General features: G+C 45.6%; 1 protein-coding gene across 3 annotated transcripts in view; it reads left to right on the forward strand.

Moving 5' to 3' along the window:
• Window positions 1-18762, forward strand: part of LOC140686885 (trafficking protein particle complex subunit 9-like) — a 205496-nt gene that overhangs the window by 61007 nt on the left and 125727 nt on the right. The window contains exon 3 of one of the 3 annotated variants that reach the window (XR_012060886.1): window positions 5051-5220. The exons of 1 other annotated variant lie outside the window; for it this stretch is intronic. The gene's annotated coding sequence lies outside the window, so the exon portion shown is untranslated. Of the gene's footprint in view, window positions 1-5050; window positions 5221-5378; window positions 5631-18762 lie in introns of those variants that run through there. One more of the 3 variants, XR_012060881.1, reaches the window with a different exon arrangement.

An 18762-nucleotide genomic window follows, 5' to 3' on the forward strand; every position in this document is an offset into this window, starting at 1 on the left:
ACACAGAGAAGATCGCTGGCCTTCCTGCGCATGCGCAGTGGGTGCCAGCTGACCGCGCTTTGGAAGCTCCAGCTCCGAGCCGGGGATCGGCCCCAATGGCTTCTCAGCTCTGTCGCCCTGTAGGCCTTTGGCTACTGCCTGGGGCCGGGGCCTCTGGCTGTGGAAGTGCAAGGTGGGGAGCCCCCGGGAAAGTGGTCAGGCGGCTGCAGGAGGGCGGTCCGCGTGTCACAGACCTCAGGGAGCCAGTCAGCCTGTGTCCAGCTGAATTGCTCGGGCCAGACCCCTCTGCCCAAGCCACCTGCCCCGGCGCCCCAGGCACACCTGTCCAGGGCGAGGTGTGCACCTGCCGCCTCTCACCCAGCCGGGCTCCCCTCAGTCCGCGGCTGGTGTGCACTTCCCCTTTCCCGCCCGAGAGTCCTCTCCTCCCGGGCTACCTCTCCTCGGCCGCCGGCCCGTCCCCGCCCCTGGGCGGGCTGTGTCCCGGGCGGGCAGGGTCTGCGGACATGGACGGGGCAGCTGGGGCTGGGGCTGGCCTCCGAGCGGGGCTGCAGACCGCGTTTCCAACCCCCCCCACTTTCCCTGCCCCGCGACCCCCGGGCTGCCTTCCTCTCCCTTTTCCGCTCCCTGAGGACCAGCTCAGTGGCGTGGGCGCTGCTCTCTGGGCTGAGAGCCACCGGCTGTGACGCCCAGCTTCTCCTGGTGGAGTCGGGAAAAGGGAGTGTAAGTGCTGAGCGAGCTTCTGTCTCCTCCCTCAGTGTTTCTGCCCCAGGTAAGTACCTTGAACACTTTCAGGAGTTATGATGGCGGTGCTTGTTGATGTCACGTGTTTTTATAGTGAGAGGGATTACAGTGGTGAAAGCAGGGCTTGGTTCTGTTAAAAATGAGCTGAAGGCATAAGGCTGTGACATCCTCCTTCCTTCCCTCTCCCAGAGTGAAACGTGTGACCATCGATCTTAAAAAGATAGTTACAGTCCCTAACTAGCCCAGCCCAGCTAGTGTGTTTTAACAGGAACAGCACCACCAGAGGCCCTGGAGACCCAGGGGCATTGCAGTCCTAAAAAGCTCCTGGCACAGTTTGATTGGTTTTGACTTTTTGTTTTTCTTAAATTGTGTGGCACACTAGTAGTAAAGAGGGAAAAATAATTGTCAAGAAATATTTTTTCATATGCCAGCTTTATTGTGATATTGTTCACACACGATGAAGTCCATTCATTTAAATGGTAAAATTCAGCAGCTTTTAGCATATTCACATTTGTGCAACCATTATTATTCCAGAACGTTTTCATCACTTCAGAAAGAACAGTGGAAATAAATGACCCAACCACCCCTCCCCAGTGGTGTTTCTAAAGAAGTTTCTTGGCTATTCCTGACCATAAATTAAGTTGTTACATTCCATGAAAAATCTGGTAGGAATTCTAATCAGAATTGAAATGAATCTGTCTATCAAAACAGGAAGAATTAATGTCTTTATGGCATAAACTTCTTCTACCCATGAATATATCTGGGACCCTATATTTTCATCTCTCCAGAGCCTGGCCCATGGGAAGTCCTCGATGTTTGTTGGGCTTGTGAATGATGAGATTCTATACATCGTTAGTTGCAACTGTAGCCTTTCACAGAAGAGAAAATTAACCTCAGTGAAGCCAAGTGACTCTCTGATTGTCAGAAAGAGTGACAGTGCTGGAGTGATCCAGTGGACTTGGTGCTTGCAACCAGAATTCTCCAGCACCTACAGCTAAGGGGATTAGAGTGTTCTTTTATTTTTCCTTAATGGCGTTGCTTTTATTTTTACTTATTATATAAAATTATTTTTTATTGAAGTGTAGTCAATTTACAATGTTATTTTCAGATGTACAGCAGAGATTCAGTTATAAACATATGCATATGTATATACATTTATTTTAGATTGTTTTTAGTAGAACTCATTACAAGAAATTGAATATAGTTCTCTGTGCTATATAATAGGTCCTTGTCATTTATTTTATATTTATTAATGTGTATCTGTAATCCCCCCTTTCCTGCCTGCTTACCACAGTTTGCTTTCTATGTCCATGAGTCCATTTATAGGAGCACCATATTTCCTAGTAATATATGCTCTTTGGCTGCTTTCAGTTTCAGTAATTCCATCTTATCTGTGGGCACTTTTCTTCTGGTGGCCTTTATGTGGTTTCACACGTGGTAAAAAAGATCTGTATTTGGGAGAACTCCAGGCCTCGTGTAGTCCCTGGTACACAGTACCCACTGAGCTGATGCTTGAACTGGGGAACAAACATAGTAAATGTTGGAATTTCAACTATGGTTGAGACTTCCAGGTTTCCATAACCTGTTTAGCCCACCTTAATATTGGGTGCACCCATACTGGGTAATTTGGTGGAACTTCATGGTATGGTGGTGTAGAGACGGGGCCTTGTATGCTTCTTCCCTTTCCGTTTTCTAACACTCATTCTCCTGGGCCTCCCAGGTACTCCCCCAGAAGGGCCCAGGGCTGGCTTGGTGCTGCGCTGAGGCAATATTTATTAATAAGGCCCTTTCTTCATCTGTTCTGAGCCTCCGTTTCTTCCTATGCACAATAAGGGCTTGGACTAGATAAGTGCTTTTCAGTTTGTTTTAAAGCCATGTTTCCTTTGAGAAACAGAAAATGCAAATCTCTCCTCCCATCCCAACCCTTTAGATTTTGACACGTCCTCCAAGGAGTGACATAGCTCTTTGTGGAAAACTGATGTGATTGTGATTCCAGGTGGCACAGAAGAGACTCTTCAGAGATTTATTGCAGGGAGAGGGCAGGAAAGGGGCAGTATGTCACACTTTCTAGTGTGAGCACTGGAGCAGGGGCATGGATTTAAGTACAGTGTCTGACATGGCCTCTCTCTAATCTTGTACAATGTAATAAATTTCTCTACCTCAGTTTCTTGATGTGTCAAGTTGGGGTGATAATATTTTAGGGCTTTCGTGAAACATTATACACATAATTAATTTGTGTCTCGGTAGAAATAAGACCTGCTAAGGATTCAGGGATTTGTTTAAAAAAGAAAAACCTTGTCCATTGCAGTCTGTCGGTGTGTATTTTGAATTTCCTGGAGGGTGAGGGCTGAGTCTGAAGTCCATCGTGGGACAGGTGGCCTATAGTTCTTTGTGCCCCAGATTGCCCCCTCCACCCCAGTCCTCTTCCTCAGTCCAGGAAGTATTTCCCTAATAAATTTACACAGAAGTCTTGTGGAAATGGCTTTTCATTTTATTGTTTCACCTAGAAGGGCTGCCTTCATGATCTGTGTTGTCAGGTATTGAAGGAATGCCATCATGATATCTGGTCAGGTGAAGGCTATGCAATTGGGAGTTTCTATTTAATAAAAAAAATTACAAATAGAAAATTAGAACAAGGGTGGTGACAGGGGTTATAGAAAGTGGGGCCATTAGCTTTGTTAGCTTCAGGTGCGGTGGCCTCCTGCCACACAACCCATCCTCTTGCTCTGAAGTCTGAGGGACCAGTGGGTTCAGTGGGAATGTTAACTGAGTGTATCTCATGGGCTGGGCATTGTCCTATTTGTACTGTGTGTTCCTTATTTGAGACAGTGAGCTCACTTAACCTCAATAACCTCATTAAAAAATTAGACTTTTTATTTTGAGATATATTGTAGATTCCCATGTATTTGTAAGAGACAGTATGGAGAGGGCCTATGGACTCTTTGCCCAGTTTTCCTTAATGGTTCCATCTTACAAAGTTGGAGTACAATTCATACTGACTCACTAACAATTTTAAGTTTGTGTTATTGCCCTCATTTCTATTCACGATTAAACTGGGGCTTAGAGAATCACACAGGCCTGCCCATGTCACCCACATGGTTAGTGTAGAGACGGGTGGAACGTGGGCTTGGGATTTCTAGGCAGTACCATTATGATGGTCTGTGGCAGGGAGCAGCATTCACTTTGCTTGTTTATTCATTCATTCAACAGACATTTATTGAGTAACCTCTGTGGGTCAGATGCTTTCATAGGGTTATCTGATTCTTCAGCAGTATGGCGAATCAGGTAATGTTTTCTTTTTTTAATCTTAGAAAATTAGCTCTGAGACGTTATAAACCCCCCAAAGGAAATATAACTCATAAAGGAGTAATAGTAAATTTGTACATTCCCCCCTTTTTATGCAGGGGGTACCCTAGGCATTTTACATTTGCAAACATCTGTAATCCAGATATATTCTTGTAAGGCAAGGATTTTGTTTTTAATTAGAGTATAGTCAAGTGTACAATGTTGTGTCAATTGCAAGTTTTTTTTTGAATTTTGAATTAATATTTTTTGAGGAGGGTAATTAAGTTTATTTATTTGTTTCATTTTTTAAAATGAGGTACTGGGGTTTGACCCCAGGAACTCGTACATGATAAGCTCGTGCTCTACCACTGAACTGTACCGTCCTCCCCAAGGCAAGTTTCCTTATCCATTATTCTGCAGCTTAGGAGTTCAAATAAATTGGATAGAAATCCAAATCTTTTGATCCTACTGTGGTCCTTTTCTTTATATTCTGCTGAAGGGGGTTGGGGAAAGCAGTGCCTTTGTTCATTTCTTTTCTTTTCTTTTCTTTTTTTTACAAGTACACATCTATGTTTATTGTTAATATAAGAAAATTGCAGATATTTGATGACATTTGCCAACATCAATTTTTTTATTTTTATTTTACTTTTTTTACATTTTTTTATTGATTCATAATCATTTTACAGTGTTGTGTCAAATTCCAGTGTTCAGCACAATTTTTCAGTCATTCCCTTTGTTCATTTCTTTGTTCAGCATTTTTGAGCAGTGATTTCGCATCAGGGCCTTGCTAGGTGCTTGGAAACAGAAATCAAGAAATGACCCTACTCTGCAGGGGCAGGAAGCCTAGACCAAAAGCTGGATAATGTGATCCGAGCTATGTGCAGACGCTGAGGACAAACTGTACCCCCGGATTTGCTTTGCCTTCCCTTGCCTTCTGGCTGGTACACACCAGATCACTGCAACCCAAATGCGCCCGCAGCCCACAGCACAGTATGTACCTCGATCTCCTCTCCCCTCTCCGCAGGGCCTGCAACATGAGCATCCCTGACTACGTGCAGTGTGCTGAGGTCTATGAGACTCTTCCCGTTGTGGTCCAACACGTGGGGATCAACTCAGAGGAGAATTTCTTTTACATCTATAAGAGAATCTCCTTGGTGAGCCAGATCAGCCCGTGTGGCTCCCAGTGGGCACTCTGTATCCACTACAGGCACCACTATGCGCCCGAGAGTGGGTGGAGCAACTTCCAGACCCACCGCAAGGTCGTGGGCCCTGTCACCATTACCCACTGCCTCTCTGCCATTCTAGAAGGCATTCTAGAAGCTACATGTGCAGAGGAGCTGTATGGCACCACGCTTAATGACTCTCAGCTCTTTGTCTTTTTGCTGCATGGGGAGGTAGCTGAGCAGCCGCGCAGCGACGTGTCCTTCAATCTACGAGGACTGCAGGGTGGTGGAGAAAAGGATCGAGGACTTCACTGAGTCATTCTTCATCTTGCCCAAGTCCAAGTGACTGGATGTAGCCCCCAACAATTCTGGGGACAAGATCGCCCTCCGCTGCATCCCGTTTGAGAAGGAGGACACCATGGGACTGGATACAGACAGCAGGTAAGTTTCCCTGGAGGCCAGTCCACCCTGGCTGTGTTCCGGGTTTCTTCCCTACATCCAGAAAGGGATCAACAAGGAAGAGGACTGTCTTGTAGCCAAGGTGGAGGGAGGTGAAGCCCGCCGGTTTACAGACATTTAAAAGTGAATCTGCCTCTGTTTCAGAGAGATCCTCTTAGGGTTAATGTGGACACTTCCTCCCGCTTTTCAGCCAGGACCATGGTGGGACCCCTTGAGTCGCTGTCCAATAGAGTAGCCACAGCCACTGATGCTAGGAGCACTGGGGAAGAGGCTGGTCTGAGCTGAGATGTGCTGTAGGTCAAATGCACATTAGACGCTGAGGTTTGTCTAATAAAAGAATATAAACTATCTTGTTACTTCCTATATTGTTTACATGTCAAAATGATAGTATTTTACATGCAGTAGATTAAGTAAGATCTGTTCTTAAAATTAGTTTCTAGTATTTGTTTTTGTTTGTTGGTTTGTTTCTTTGTTTTCTGTTTTAAATGTGGCAACTGCGAAACTTTTTTACATGGCTCTCATTTCATTTCTTTTGGGCAGCCTGTCCTGAGACAGTCTCATCCCTTTGTTTATAGATGAGATGCTGAATCCCGAGAGGCAGAAAGAGGGGCTGGTTGAGCTGGGGCTGGAGCTGGTGTCTCCTGCCTTCCAGGCCCAGCATCTATTTGGCTCAGGCCCTCTCTTCCTGCCCGACAGCCAGCATGCCATGTTAGGACATCAGAAACACCGTCAGGGACTTCCAAATGAACTCCTTATGCAGGGAAAAGCGTATCACGGAGTTTGGGTAAGAGCAGGGAAATGTTCATTCTCACTTTGTCCCTGTGATTAAGTCAAGGGCCCCACTTTGCCTCGAAAGTGCAGACGAGCTCTTCTGGGCTGCCTACCTCCCCACCTTCTGCTCTGTTTCCCCATGTATCTATCGTGCTCTGCCTCGTGCAGAAGATGCTGAGATGCCTTTGCCGAGAGTTGGCCCATTTTTGCTGGGGAGAGTGAGGGAAGCTGTGTCACCCTGGCCTATGGACTTGGGCCATGAGGCTGGAGAGCGCTCATGGTGGTCCCACAGGTGACGGTCGGAGGACCTGGCACGTGCTGCCGGGCCCGCTGTGGGGGCGGTGATTTGTGATTCTTGAACTTAACTAATCTCAGATTCTACTTTCTGGTTGTTGGTAAGTTGGAGGAGAAGATGCCAGAGAATTGATAAAAAGAATGCTCAGACCAGCCCTGTGAGTTATAGGAACAGGGGACCCGAGTCCCACCTGTGTGAGGTGCCTAGCGGGCTCTGGATGAATTTTCTGTTCCTCCCGAACATACCTCTATGGCTTAAGGAAGGGGCAAGTCATATCGTGGCCATAAACTGTACTTGTTGCCACGGGGCCCTGTGATCTACATGCCCGCACTCCCCTTCTGCTCCTTGGAGATGAAGTGTCAGGTTTAGGAGCCTGGACACTGTTGAGGGCATAGCTGCCAGCACTGTGCTACACTGAGGCTGGCTCCGTTCACCTCACATGTCACCTCCTGCTGAGCCCCCAGGCGTCAGTCAAGGTAGGTGCATCGGTGCAACGTAAGCAGGGACCACCTTCTCACCCTGCACAGACTGGTGGGTGAGCAGTGGAAGCCTGGAGCCCTGCCCCAGCCCCCAGGCCAGTGCCTCTTTTGTCATAGGAGGCACTGGTGACACTTTTCTCAGCAATTGCTTGGCTCTGAGTCTGCAGAGCCACCAGAGAATGCCAGCTTGTTTTTACCTTTTGAAGTCTGCCCTTGGGATTTGGCGGAGTAGCTGGATGTGTGCTTAGCCCATAGTGGAAGACACTGTCACCATTGTTTACACAGAACCTCGTGTACCAGCCATGGCTCTCGGCATGAAAATACAGCAGCGCATTAAACCTCCCTCCTGGTGGGTCTGTCGGTTCTGGTACCATAAGGGCTCAGCCAGCATCTGAACGTCAATGAGATATCGCGGCCAGTGAGCTAGGGTCAAGCACATTCTCTTCCAGTCACTTTTACTCCATTGCTGCTTTTACTATTCCACAGTCATTAATTTTTTAAACAATGCTTTAGTGCAGGAGCAGAGCCTAATTCTCTCCTGCTACTCTTGTTAGAAGTGAGTAAAATTGTCCAGCCTGAAATGCGACCACAGTTTATAGCTCAAATCTTCCTAGACGCATGTAGGTGGAGTTTTGGTTAGGGGCGCTGACCACGTTGGGGTCCCCTGGCAGCGTTGCTCCCCTCAGGTCCCTGTCTTCCCTGGATCAGGAGGTGAGGGTGGGTCTCACCGTTCCCGCGTCCCTGGCCTCACACACTCACGTAAATTCTTGTACAAGCTGTCAAAATCATTTTTGTTCTTGTGTGTTTCTAATTTTCTCTTGTTCCTCTTTTCCTATTTCTTTATTCCTTTTTCTCTTGTACTGCCACGTTAGCATCTTGTTGCGTCTGAAAATGTGGGCTGTGCACACCCTGAATTTGAAATAGCCAGATCGCCCTCCGTGCTGTCTCCATCGCTTTAAAAACCAAAAAATTAACAGCTGCCTTGATCCCTGTATTATCCTAGTCATCATTTTTATTTCTAATATTTTGAAATATTTGCTTTGTTACCACATCACCCACTGGTGTTTGATACCTGTTAAAATCCTTGCTTTGAGGAACCTGTTTGGTCCTTCTTATATTTGGTGACAAATGTGCCTTTATTAAATTTGTTTGATTGTTTTGAAGAAGTAAAATGCGAATTGATTTGGGCTGCTGCTGAGGGATTCTTTTCATGGAGTATTTAACCTTGTAAAGTCAAATTCTGCAGGATCTGTCTCGATTCCTGCTTTTACACAAACGTGCTCGGCACGCCGTTTTTGGCTGTCGCTGTGTGACATGCGTGACGGCGCTTCCTGGCCGGCAGTCACTGGTGAGAAAGTGGCCTGCTCTGGGGTGAGCAGCTGCAGGGGACGCTGTTGGAGGAAGCATTCACCGTTTTGTTATTATTATTTTTTTTTTTGCATTCAACTTCCCCATGCCATTTACTTTACTTTGCCTTCATAAAGGGGCAGAAGTGGGTCTAAAACCCATGCCACTCTTTTGTTCCCCCTTTACGAGGCTGGTTTCTCTGAGTATCAGGAATACATGGCCTTCTCTGAAGAGGCTGGCTCATCTGTATCTGGTGGACAAATGGACCGCTAAATGGGACCGTAGGTTCCACTCTGTTTCAGCCAGTGGGCATTCATAGCCGGGTCTGTGGTTTGCCTCAGCAGCCGTGCTGGCCTCCCTGCACCGGCCTTTATTTTAACCCATGTTGGCAGTAAATAGCTGACTCCGTGTCTGTTGCAGCTGATGTCCACCAATGACGGCCGTGTCTTTAGTTTGCGGTAGTAAGTCTCTGACACCTCAGTCAGCCGTGAAGGAAGATGCTTTGGCCGACCTAGGACCTTGGATTCTCACCCCCACCATGGTTCATCTCACCCGGGGGAAGGGTTTGGCCACCACCATCATGCTGACCATGAGGCCTTGTTTGTCCTTTCATGCTCTGGTCCAAATGTGGACACTACATTTTTCACTGAATTTGTCTCGATTGAGACAGGCCAGAATTTCTGAATGAGACCATCACATTCTGGGTGGGGAACAGAACAGAAGTAAGTGTCGCAAGTAGGAGTCTAGGCTGTCCGGGTTGGCAAATGCAGGCTGGGATTTGTGATGGCCAGGCTGTGCCCTGGACAAAGGCCTTTCCCGTGGCTTCCGAGAGCCCAGATGTCGGAGTGAGAACAGCCTTGCCTGGGATCCTCCATCCTCATCTGCTCACTGGCAAGTGTGTCTGCTAATTAGGAGCTCCCCCAGACCTCGGGCCCTTCAAAGTTCAGACCACGGGAGTGCATTGAGTCCCTTCTCCTGGGCCTCCATTGTGAGAATCCAGTGCCTTCTGAGGTGACCCGTGCCGGGAGATGCCTCCCCCTCCAGGGAGTACCCTACGGAGGACTGTGACTAAGTGCACCATGCTGTGAGCTTGTGGGGTTCCGGCCATGGTGCCTGCAGAAACAGACTTGAGATGGGCTTAGCGACGGAAATAAAAGGACTGATTCCGGGGCAGGGATTGTGGGAGGAAACAGTGGAAATTGAATTTGACCTCAAACACATAGGTGGGTGCTGGGGCTGTTACTAAAATGGGGAGCCTGGGAGGTATCTGCCAGGAATCGAATTCCAGAGTAAATAGTGGACATGAGGCATTTTTAAGATGCCATTTTTCATTCAAGTTAGGACTTCAAAGAGGCACTCGGGTATGTGACCCTGGGGCTCACCTGAAGAAGCTGGACTATAGATACACGTTAGGAGTCGTCATTCTTAGCTGGTGTTCACAGCCTTGCATGTGAATTAGATCATCTCGAGAGGTGCAGACATTGGCTGGGGGGGCATGGCTGTGCCTGGTTTGGAGGAAAGCCCAGACCATGCAGCTTTGGTGTGTCAGTCAGCGGCGTTTGCGATTTTTCGACTAATGCCGTTTATCCTTAAGGGGCCAGGTGGTGGGCAGGGCCAGCCAGGAAGAAATCTGAAGGGAGGGTCGTAGCCACCTGTGAGTCTTGGGAAGATGCAGAGTCTGCAGGGTGCCAGAGGGTAGAATTCTTTGAAGCTGGAGTTGGAGTGGGGAGTGGGGAGAAGGTAGTCACACTCACCTGTGAGGGAGGGAGGGAGGCCTGGGGAGTCCCCAACCTACCGGACTCACTTTCCCATGAACAGAAGGCAATCATACAGAGTATCTGTGGTGAGAAAGGATGGGCGCTGGGAGGGGAGCCAACCTGGAGAATGGTTTTTGGACAGTTCTGGAATAGTCTCCCTGCAAAATAGAGTTAAAAATACCCAGACTCTTAAGAACATTGATAGTGACTTGGGAGGAGGCAGTTGTTTTTCTGGCCTCCTAAGGGTAAGGCATGTATCCGGGGATACACAGATGATATGGGCAGTCTGTTCCGGGGGCTTGATCCTTACTGGGGGAACAGTGCAAGTTTCAAGGGGGAGAAGGACAGTGGAGGGAAACTAGCCAGGCCCCGTCTCAGGTACCAGTCAGCCGCCCTACTTGCATTTTGCATTCACACCCATGCCTCCCAGGTGGGTGGTGGCAGTCCCCTTTTGCAGATTGGGAAGCCTTCTCAGAGGGGTTAAGGAATTGGTTCGTTTAGCGGCTAGTAAATGCTGTAGCAGGATTCAAGCAGGGCCATGTCAGACTTCAAGGGCATGTTCTCTCTACTGTTTCCAGTACTTCCCTGTTATACCTGGAATGGTGAAGTGGGTCAGTTTTGGAGCCTTTCAGAAAAAGTATGATTTAAGTGCCCCAGGACTGTTTCACAAAACTCAGCGTTCTTTGATGGTTCTGAAGCATGCAGTGCTTTTTGCCCCACAGTTATTAGGTCTTACTCCTTTGTTGATTACATGGTTACAAATGATGTACAGGTGCAAAACCACACTTAGCAGCTTCTGAAGGGAAACGCTCCAGTTCTCCCTTGATCGGCTGTCTTTCACGGGATGTAACTGTGCTGCAGCTTAGGCCTGAGGTTTACTTATGGAGTGAGGGTTTGATATTCAAAGTTAGCATAAAACGGTCAGATGAAGAAAATCGACGTTGACAATTTATTATTGGGTTTCATTAGTCAAGATATACTATCAGTCAATGGCCCATATAACAAATGAAATTGAGTACACAACATTGCATTTCTTACTTTCTATTTAGAGTTCTCTTACAGAATAAGGTTGCCTGCTTTGTAACATCAGCTCCACCACCACGGCACCTATCAGTGTGTAGGTGTGATTGCATGTACACCGTGAATATAATCTGGGCTTCCTCAGCTTCAAACACTACAGTACATAATCACGGGCTGTAGCCATCGCTTAGTCACGCAAATACTTCTAAAATTATAGGATGCCAGAAAAGAAAGAAGAGAGAGAGAGAGTTTGCCTTTATCAAAATTCCTTTCAATTCTAACTGCAAACTGTTTTTGAGCAGCTCTGGTTTCCTTTTCATATGAATATATACATTTTTTTGCATGTAATCTGGGCTTTGTACTAGAACACCAAGCTCTTGCTGTCCACAAGCCACAAAAATAGTAACCAAATTGCACATGTGTGAAATGGTTTATACTTTTTTCTGAGAAAGTATCCTTGAATTTGGGACTTGGTCTGTGATTTTTGCTTTTTGCTTCCCCCACCCCTCTTGTAATCTGTCACTCTTTCCCACGTGGCCCCCAAGATTTCGTGGTCTCAAAGAGTGGGCAAACAACCAGTTGGTCACCATGTACTGCTGCTATAGATGGAGCCCAGCGGAGACCTAAAGGACATTATCTTAGAGGACTTCCTGGAAGAAATGGGCCCTACATTCAGTTGTGAGGACAGAGTAAGAATCAGCCAGGAGAAGAGTCAAGAATGTGGCTCAGGTGGCAGGTGCAGCCCGGGCAGAGGCCTGGAGGCTTTTTGTGTGGGGACCCGTGGAGAGTGCCCTGTGTGATCCAGGGTGGAGGGTGTCCCTGCTGGGGAGGACACTGGAGAGTGTATGGAGTGGAGGGCTTTGGAAGAGGTTGGGATTTACTAGAACTGACACAGTAGGCAGTGAAGGGTGTCATCAGAAAGTGACCGTCAGGAAAGGTACTTCTGGTTTTGCTTCTGATATTCTACAGACATAAGGGTCGGGACGAGAGAAAGCAGGTATGTCTGTCCCTTTGAGACCCATCCCATCATTCATTTATTCATAACACGCGCACTTCTGAGTGTCAAGGCTAGAAAAGTTTCAGCCACATTAGTAAGCAAAATGTATTTGGTTCTTGTGAGCTTAGCATTGTCAGAAGTTGAATTACCCTAGAATGTTCTAGGAACAGAGGAAAAAATTTGGGAGGTTTGAGGGAGGGAAGGCTTCCTTGGGAAACAGTCAAAATGATCCTGGAGGCAAGTGGCAAGTAGGAGCAGGTCAGGGGGCCCTTTGGTCACTGGGGACCTGGGTACTGAGGTGAGGCTGGGCAAGCAGGGTCTGGGGTGGGGATAGAATTCCACCAGGGAGACTGTGAAGGGTTTGAAGTGGGGGTGATGTAATCAAATTTGTGTTTTGGGAAGGCTACCTTGGCTCTGTGTGTGTGTGTGTGTGTGTGTTTAGCGGGGAAGAGGGGGAGGATGCCACCAACTGGGGGGTCATTAGAAGACCATTCACAGGCTGGGAGAGGGGCGTCGGGACTGCTTGAGGACTGCTTGAGGACGGCAGGGGCAGTCTGATTGCCGGATTTCCTTATGGGGTGGGCTTGTTAGCAGGGTCGCTCTAGCGGCACCTTGTGGCTGGAAGAAAACTGATGGAGGCCGCCAGGTGGAATTTCCTCTTCTCTCCTTCCCTGCCTTGTGTGCTGACCCTAGCTCAGCTAACTTTGGAACAGAAGAGCTAAGTTCCAGGGTAGCCCAGGGGTTAGTTGAGCTCGTTCAAGTGAGATCTGATAGGATTTAAGCTTGTGTTGAGATCTGCATGTTCACTTAGCAAGAAACATCCCGTCATTTCGATTTCCATAGGGGTTTTTATTCTTCATAAAGATTGCTTTATTGGTGAGAGGAAATTTAATACAGCTGTTGTCTTTCTCAAAATAAATCATATCTTTTAAGAACTTTAATATTCAAAAGAATAGGAATGTATAAAAATGTTAAAGTAATTCTTTGGTGTAGTTTCTTTGCTTTCTGAGCTAATGTGTATTTAGAGTATTTGCATTACTTAATAGCACATACTTGTCAATATTTAAAGAGCTGTTAGTGAGCGCCCCAGGCCCCACCTCTCAAAACATCATTAAAGTTTGTTCTGAAATAGTGAGGTCATAAAGGTCTTTTTTGGAGAAATCAAAAAGTTGGTTTATAATAAGCAGCATAGCTACATTTATAAAATAATAATAGGTTCAAAATTAAGAAAGTGGAGGATAATTATTTTTTTTAAACCTGAAACATAAAGTTTCTTGTGCTAATGTTGCAACTGGAAATTTTGAAAAGAAAAATCCTACTGTAATATCATCTATCTGGAATACATATATGAGTTTCACGTTTGAAAAGTAACTGCGCAGTGGTTTTCGAAGTCAGGAGCATTCCAGCTCAGTTACTGGCAGTGGTGGTTGCTGGTTTTCAATGGAAGAGCCTAAATTTGCCTTCTTAGCTTTTTTTTTTGTAGTGAGAGGGTTAAGTAGTGCTTTGCCAGCATGATTTTGGGGCAATTTGAGGGCAGATGTGTACCAGCAGTGAGATATTTCCATGCATTGTATTTTTTGAACATCACCAGGGCACGTGTGGGTTTGTGCCTGCAGGCTGGGATGCTGCAGGGCTCCCTGATCCATCACCGTTGTGTCTTAGTGCTGCTACAGTCAGTGAATGATTTTCTGTGGCTTGGAGGTAAGGTGGTCTGATGCAGATGATCAGATGTGCAGTTAAAGTGCTATTACTTGAAATAAGAGTAACCTAGAAACATGGCTCTAACAATACAGGATGAGGGAGGAGAACTGGCTGAGCTGCTTGCAGTGGGGAGTCTTCTCAGGTGACTCTCTAACCGTGATTCCTGCTAATATCCGCCCCAGCCCTGCACGGCAGTCTTAATATGGAAGAAAAGATTGTCAGTGAGCAATCTAAGTAAAATCTTTACTCTTTTCTATCCTGATGATGAATATGTAAGTTGTTTTCATGGCTTAAGTACATTTCCTCATTTGTGAAATTTGAGTAATATCATTTACTTTGTCTGACTGTGAGAGTTAGACGCCTTGTATACAAAGAACCGAAGAGGTGCTTAATAAAAATGTACTGCCACAATGACAGATATTTTAGAATGATCAACTCTGAATACTAAAGAGTGTCGTTTATTTCTGATGCATATTCAATATGTATATATATGATATATTTGAATATGGTATAAAGTAACAAGGATTTATTACTTTTTAGGGCAGTATGAAATTTTAATGAAATCTGTGTAATTCTAGTGAGACAGGGACTAGGTAAATTGCCTTAAGCAGACGACCTTGAAGATTATTTACACAGAATATGTATTGTTACAACTCAGAATTCATGTTGCCGTGTAACCATCCACTCAGACATTTAAATTCATGGGGTTTTGACCAGATCCATTAAGTTTGGTAAAATCCACATTGATCATTTTCAGGGAATAAGCTTCTCTCTTTGTGATTAAAGAAAATTTTGATTTTTTTCTGCACTCTTAACAGATTTAAAACATCAAAACATTGATTTGACATGTCACTTTATTAATAGAGAGAATAAAGCTCATGTTGTTTTATTATGTAAATAAATATTTTTGTATTTCAACAAGGTTGTACGATTTCCTGGCTCTTTGAGAAGTATTTTACAATATACTTAGATAACCTACTGTTGGAAAAATAGAAACGTGACTTTTATGAATATAAGCCTAGTACAGATCTGTTGGTTTTTGCTACAGTGCAAGACATGAGGCATAGGAGAGCTTTGCTGCCGATTGCCAGGGGGACAGATCCCATGTCTCAGTTTCCACTCTTGTAAAATGAAGTGGCTGGACCGGATTCTTTCCTCTTCTAAGATGAGTTTCCATGAGCTTATGTCTTCTGTTTATATTCAGGAGTATTAGCAATATCAGATTAAATACTGAATACCCCTCCCTTCCCCCGAAGTAAAGTGCAGTATGTGCTACATAAGCATTTAGTTATCTGATTTTCGTTTCTGATCCTACGGGCAATTTTTGTGTTGCATGTTTCCCGGCAACCTGGAAGGTCTTTTTACCCACAGGTGGCGCTGTTGCACCTTCTTACAGTCTTAACTTTCCTGTTTGTAAAGGAAGGCTTAAACAACGTTATTTTAATTTCTTTGCTTAATGCTTCAGAAGAGCCCAATGTCCATTATGTCTGTCTACCTGGAAAAATTATTCTGCTTATATTTTAGTTTTATTCTATCATCTAGCTGTGAACATTTCAGACTTGCTGTGCAAACAGTGACAAAATCGGACTTTTCTTCCAGTGTTAGAAACCAGTGAGCCAGGACTTTTTAAAACAGCTAGAAGCGACCTCTGGAGCACCTTAAAGCTGAAAAGTGTGTTGAATTCCCTGAGTATTGACTCCGCCGCTGTGTGTTAATTGGTGGTAGGAGATTTGGTACATATACGAACGGGTGTAGTGATTTGACTTGGGTTTGCGTGCACGCGCTGCCACTGAGCCACGTGAACCTGAGTCAGTTCGTTTTGAGTTTTTCCCTCATCTGCGAGATGGGGACATTCGTATCTGCTTTGTAGAATTATGAGAATTAGAAATTATGTAAAATGTTTACCACAGTGGGTATGTCAAGAGGGCTCAAAAACTTTAGCTGCTGTTTTGTGTGAAGCCATCATTTGAGAGTCTCTGGCAATTACTAAGAAACAGGAAAATAAGAAAAGATGGTTTTATGATGAGAGATATTTGAGGAGGTTACATAGTTCCTAAACCCATAATAAAGCATCAGCAGAGTAAGAACTGTTACACAGTCACCCTGAACCAACGTTAAGCCACAGAATTATTTGTAACTTCATATATGTTGGGGCTTAAGGGGATGCAATACTTATACACATGTTGTTTCCAGCAGCCAACTGAGAGATGACACAAAAGAGTAGGCAGGCGATAAATGTCTTCTTTGTTACTGATGAAGCCACGTTCTCCATGAACTTCAGGGCTGTGGAAAAATGCGTGTCATGATATTGTGTCCCAGAAGTGGAGACTCACACTGTCACATGTAGCTCTGGGCCACAGCGAGCCTTCCCTTGAGGGGACCTGCCCCTTCATGCACAGGGCTGACCTGCCATGGAGCTGAGCATCCCAGGTGCTTCCCAATGGTGACCAACACTGGAGTGAAAGGAAGGGTTTCAAACGCCCTGCTTATCTCCCCGGACTCACACCTCACTCTGTTAGTGTGAGGAGGGCTAACTTTGGGCCAGGGGCCAGGGTTGTGAAGGGAGAAGCACTCTCCATGGCCCAGAGGAGTGATTAGGAGGCATCCCCTCCCTCGGTTTAACCAGGTGGTGGGATGGAAGAGAAGTGTGCTCCCCAAGAGTTTATAAAAGGAGAAATAAGGATTTTTTTAAGGACTTAGACTAGCCAGTAAACACATAAGATGATTAGAAAAGAGACTTGTAAATCACTTTCTTATTAAGTTGACATTTGTTGAACACCCAAAATGTGCTACATTCTTTTCTCAGAATTTTACAGAAATGAACCCTTCAATCTTCTCAACAAGCGAGTAAGGAAGGTTTGATTGTTATCCCAGTTTTACAGTGTGGAAATTGAGGCACACAGAGGGTAAGTAAGTTGGCAAAATCACAGAACTAGTAAGTGGCAGAGCTGGTATTTAAACCCTGGTTGTCTTGTTTTGAGACTCCCAGAGATGGGCTTTGGGTGTTTATTGTTATCGGCATCCCTGAATCTTTGTACCACTGTGCATCAGTTAGCCCAGAAAGGACAGGGAAAGGAGAGTTACACAGGTGCTCATAGTCATGTCTCGGCAACTGTCCACGGAGAGTGCACCGTGATTGGCATTCTTTGTCTTCTGGGCAGTAGATCTGTTCGTATAACAGAAATTTTGTCCATTGAGTTAATCTAGAAACCCTTCCTGCTCTGTTTCTATTCATGCTTGCCATGTGACTGCCTGCCCGTGATTGGGCCATGGAGGAGAAAATGTACTCATGGTTGAACTCTAATATTTCAGTCTGGTTCATAGATTCACGTCTTCTGTTACATTAATAAGTTAAGTTTCTGGTTTTCTTGCATCAGTGTGTCATAAGTTTGGTTAATGTGAAACCACTCCATCGGAGCCCAGGGGTGCTGACGGTATAATTTCTGAGCACGTTGTGGCACACTTAGCCGTGCAGACATGGCTGGAGGATTTCTGCCTTCCTCACTGATTTCCCCCAACAGCAGGGCCCGCTCCCACCCCCGGATGTGAGGTTGGGAGCTCTCTGAGTAGGCCGGTCAGAGGCCGAGTCCACCAATCAGAAATTGATGAAGTACCTGGAAGTCGGTTTAATAGAAGAAAAGGGCTTCCAGGTAGTCAGATGGGCTGTTCGAATCCATTTGGTGAAAAACTGTCCAGTGTCTGTGGTTGAGCTGCTTCTTTGCTGTTGAAAAGTCTGGATTAGATGAAGGGATTTTAAAAAGCAGAAAGGAGTGATTTAAGGTGGTACGTCCACACCGGTGAGAAGTGATGGTTGACCGCCCATGTGAGGAATAGACAGAGTCTTACAAACTTCATAAAACAGCTTTAAAAGCTCTGTCATCTGAGTGCACTTTGTGTGGGGTCCAGTTCATCACTGGTCGTGCTGTGAGGGCAAGTAACTGATGATGCAGAAAGGACACGGAGGCATCAAAAAGGTCTCAGTGATTTCCCTGTTTAAAGGATGCGGCACAGTGTAATATATTTGAGCTGGTTTCTCACTGAACAATTTTTAGTGTTTTCTGGGAGCCCTCAGTGCCCCAAGGTTCCATGCAGCTGGATGTCCCCTCAGTGCAGCTCTGTCAACGCTTGCCCTGGGCTGACGCGGTGTCACGGGGAGCAGGACTGTCACTGTCCCCGGCTCCTCCGAGGTCCGTCTCCTCATCCACAGAGCCGGGTTTCTCTTCCGTGTCTACTTAGTAGGGTTGCTGAGAATCACACTTGATGGTTGTCAGGTGTGATTTGTGGTTGTGTCTGTGATTGGCATATAGACAATATTTGATAGAAACACTTGTTTTTTATTGTAATTGTGGGTCCTAGATTGCAGTGGTTTTAGTCTGCATTTTTTTATATCTTTACTCTTATTTTTAAATATGCACTTATTTTTATTTATTATTTTGGAGGTACTCGGGACTGAAGCCAGGACATTGTGCTTGCTAAGCAGGTGGACTTCAACTGAGCAACACCCGCCCTCCTTCTTTGCACTTAAAAATAAATATTGCAATAAACAAAATAGCTCTTAAACACCATCATGGGACCTAGTCTCCGTATAGGCAATTGAACACGTATACTATTTCAATAAGAATAAATTTTGTTGGGACATACAATTCTGAATCTGTTAATGTGCTTAAGAACGATCATAGCTAGTGATAAACACGAGACTTGGATCCAGTACTTCTTATGGTGTGTTTTGCCATCATGGGAAATTACA

The sequence above is a fragment of the Vicugna pacos genome, chromosome 18, assembly GCF_048564905.1.
Source record: "Vicugna pacos chromosome 18, VicPac4, whole genome shotgun sequence".
Taxonomy (NCBI): Eukaryota; Metazoa; Chordata; class Mammalia; order Artiodactyla; family Camelidae; genus Vicugna; species Vicugna pacos.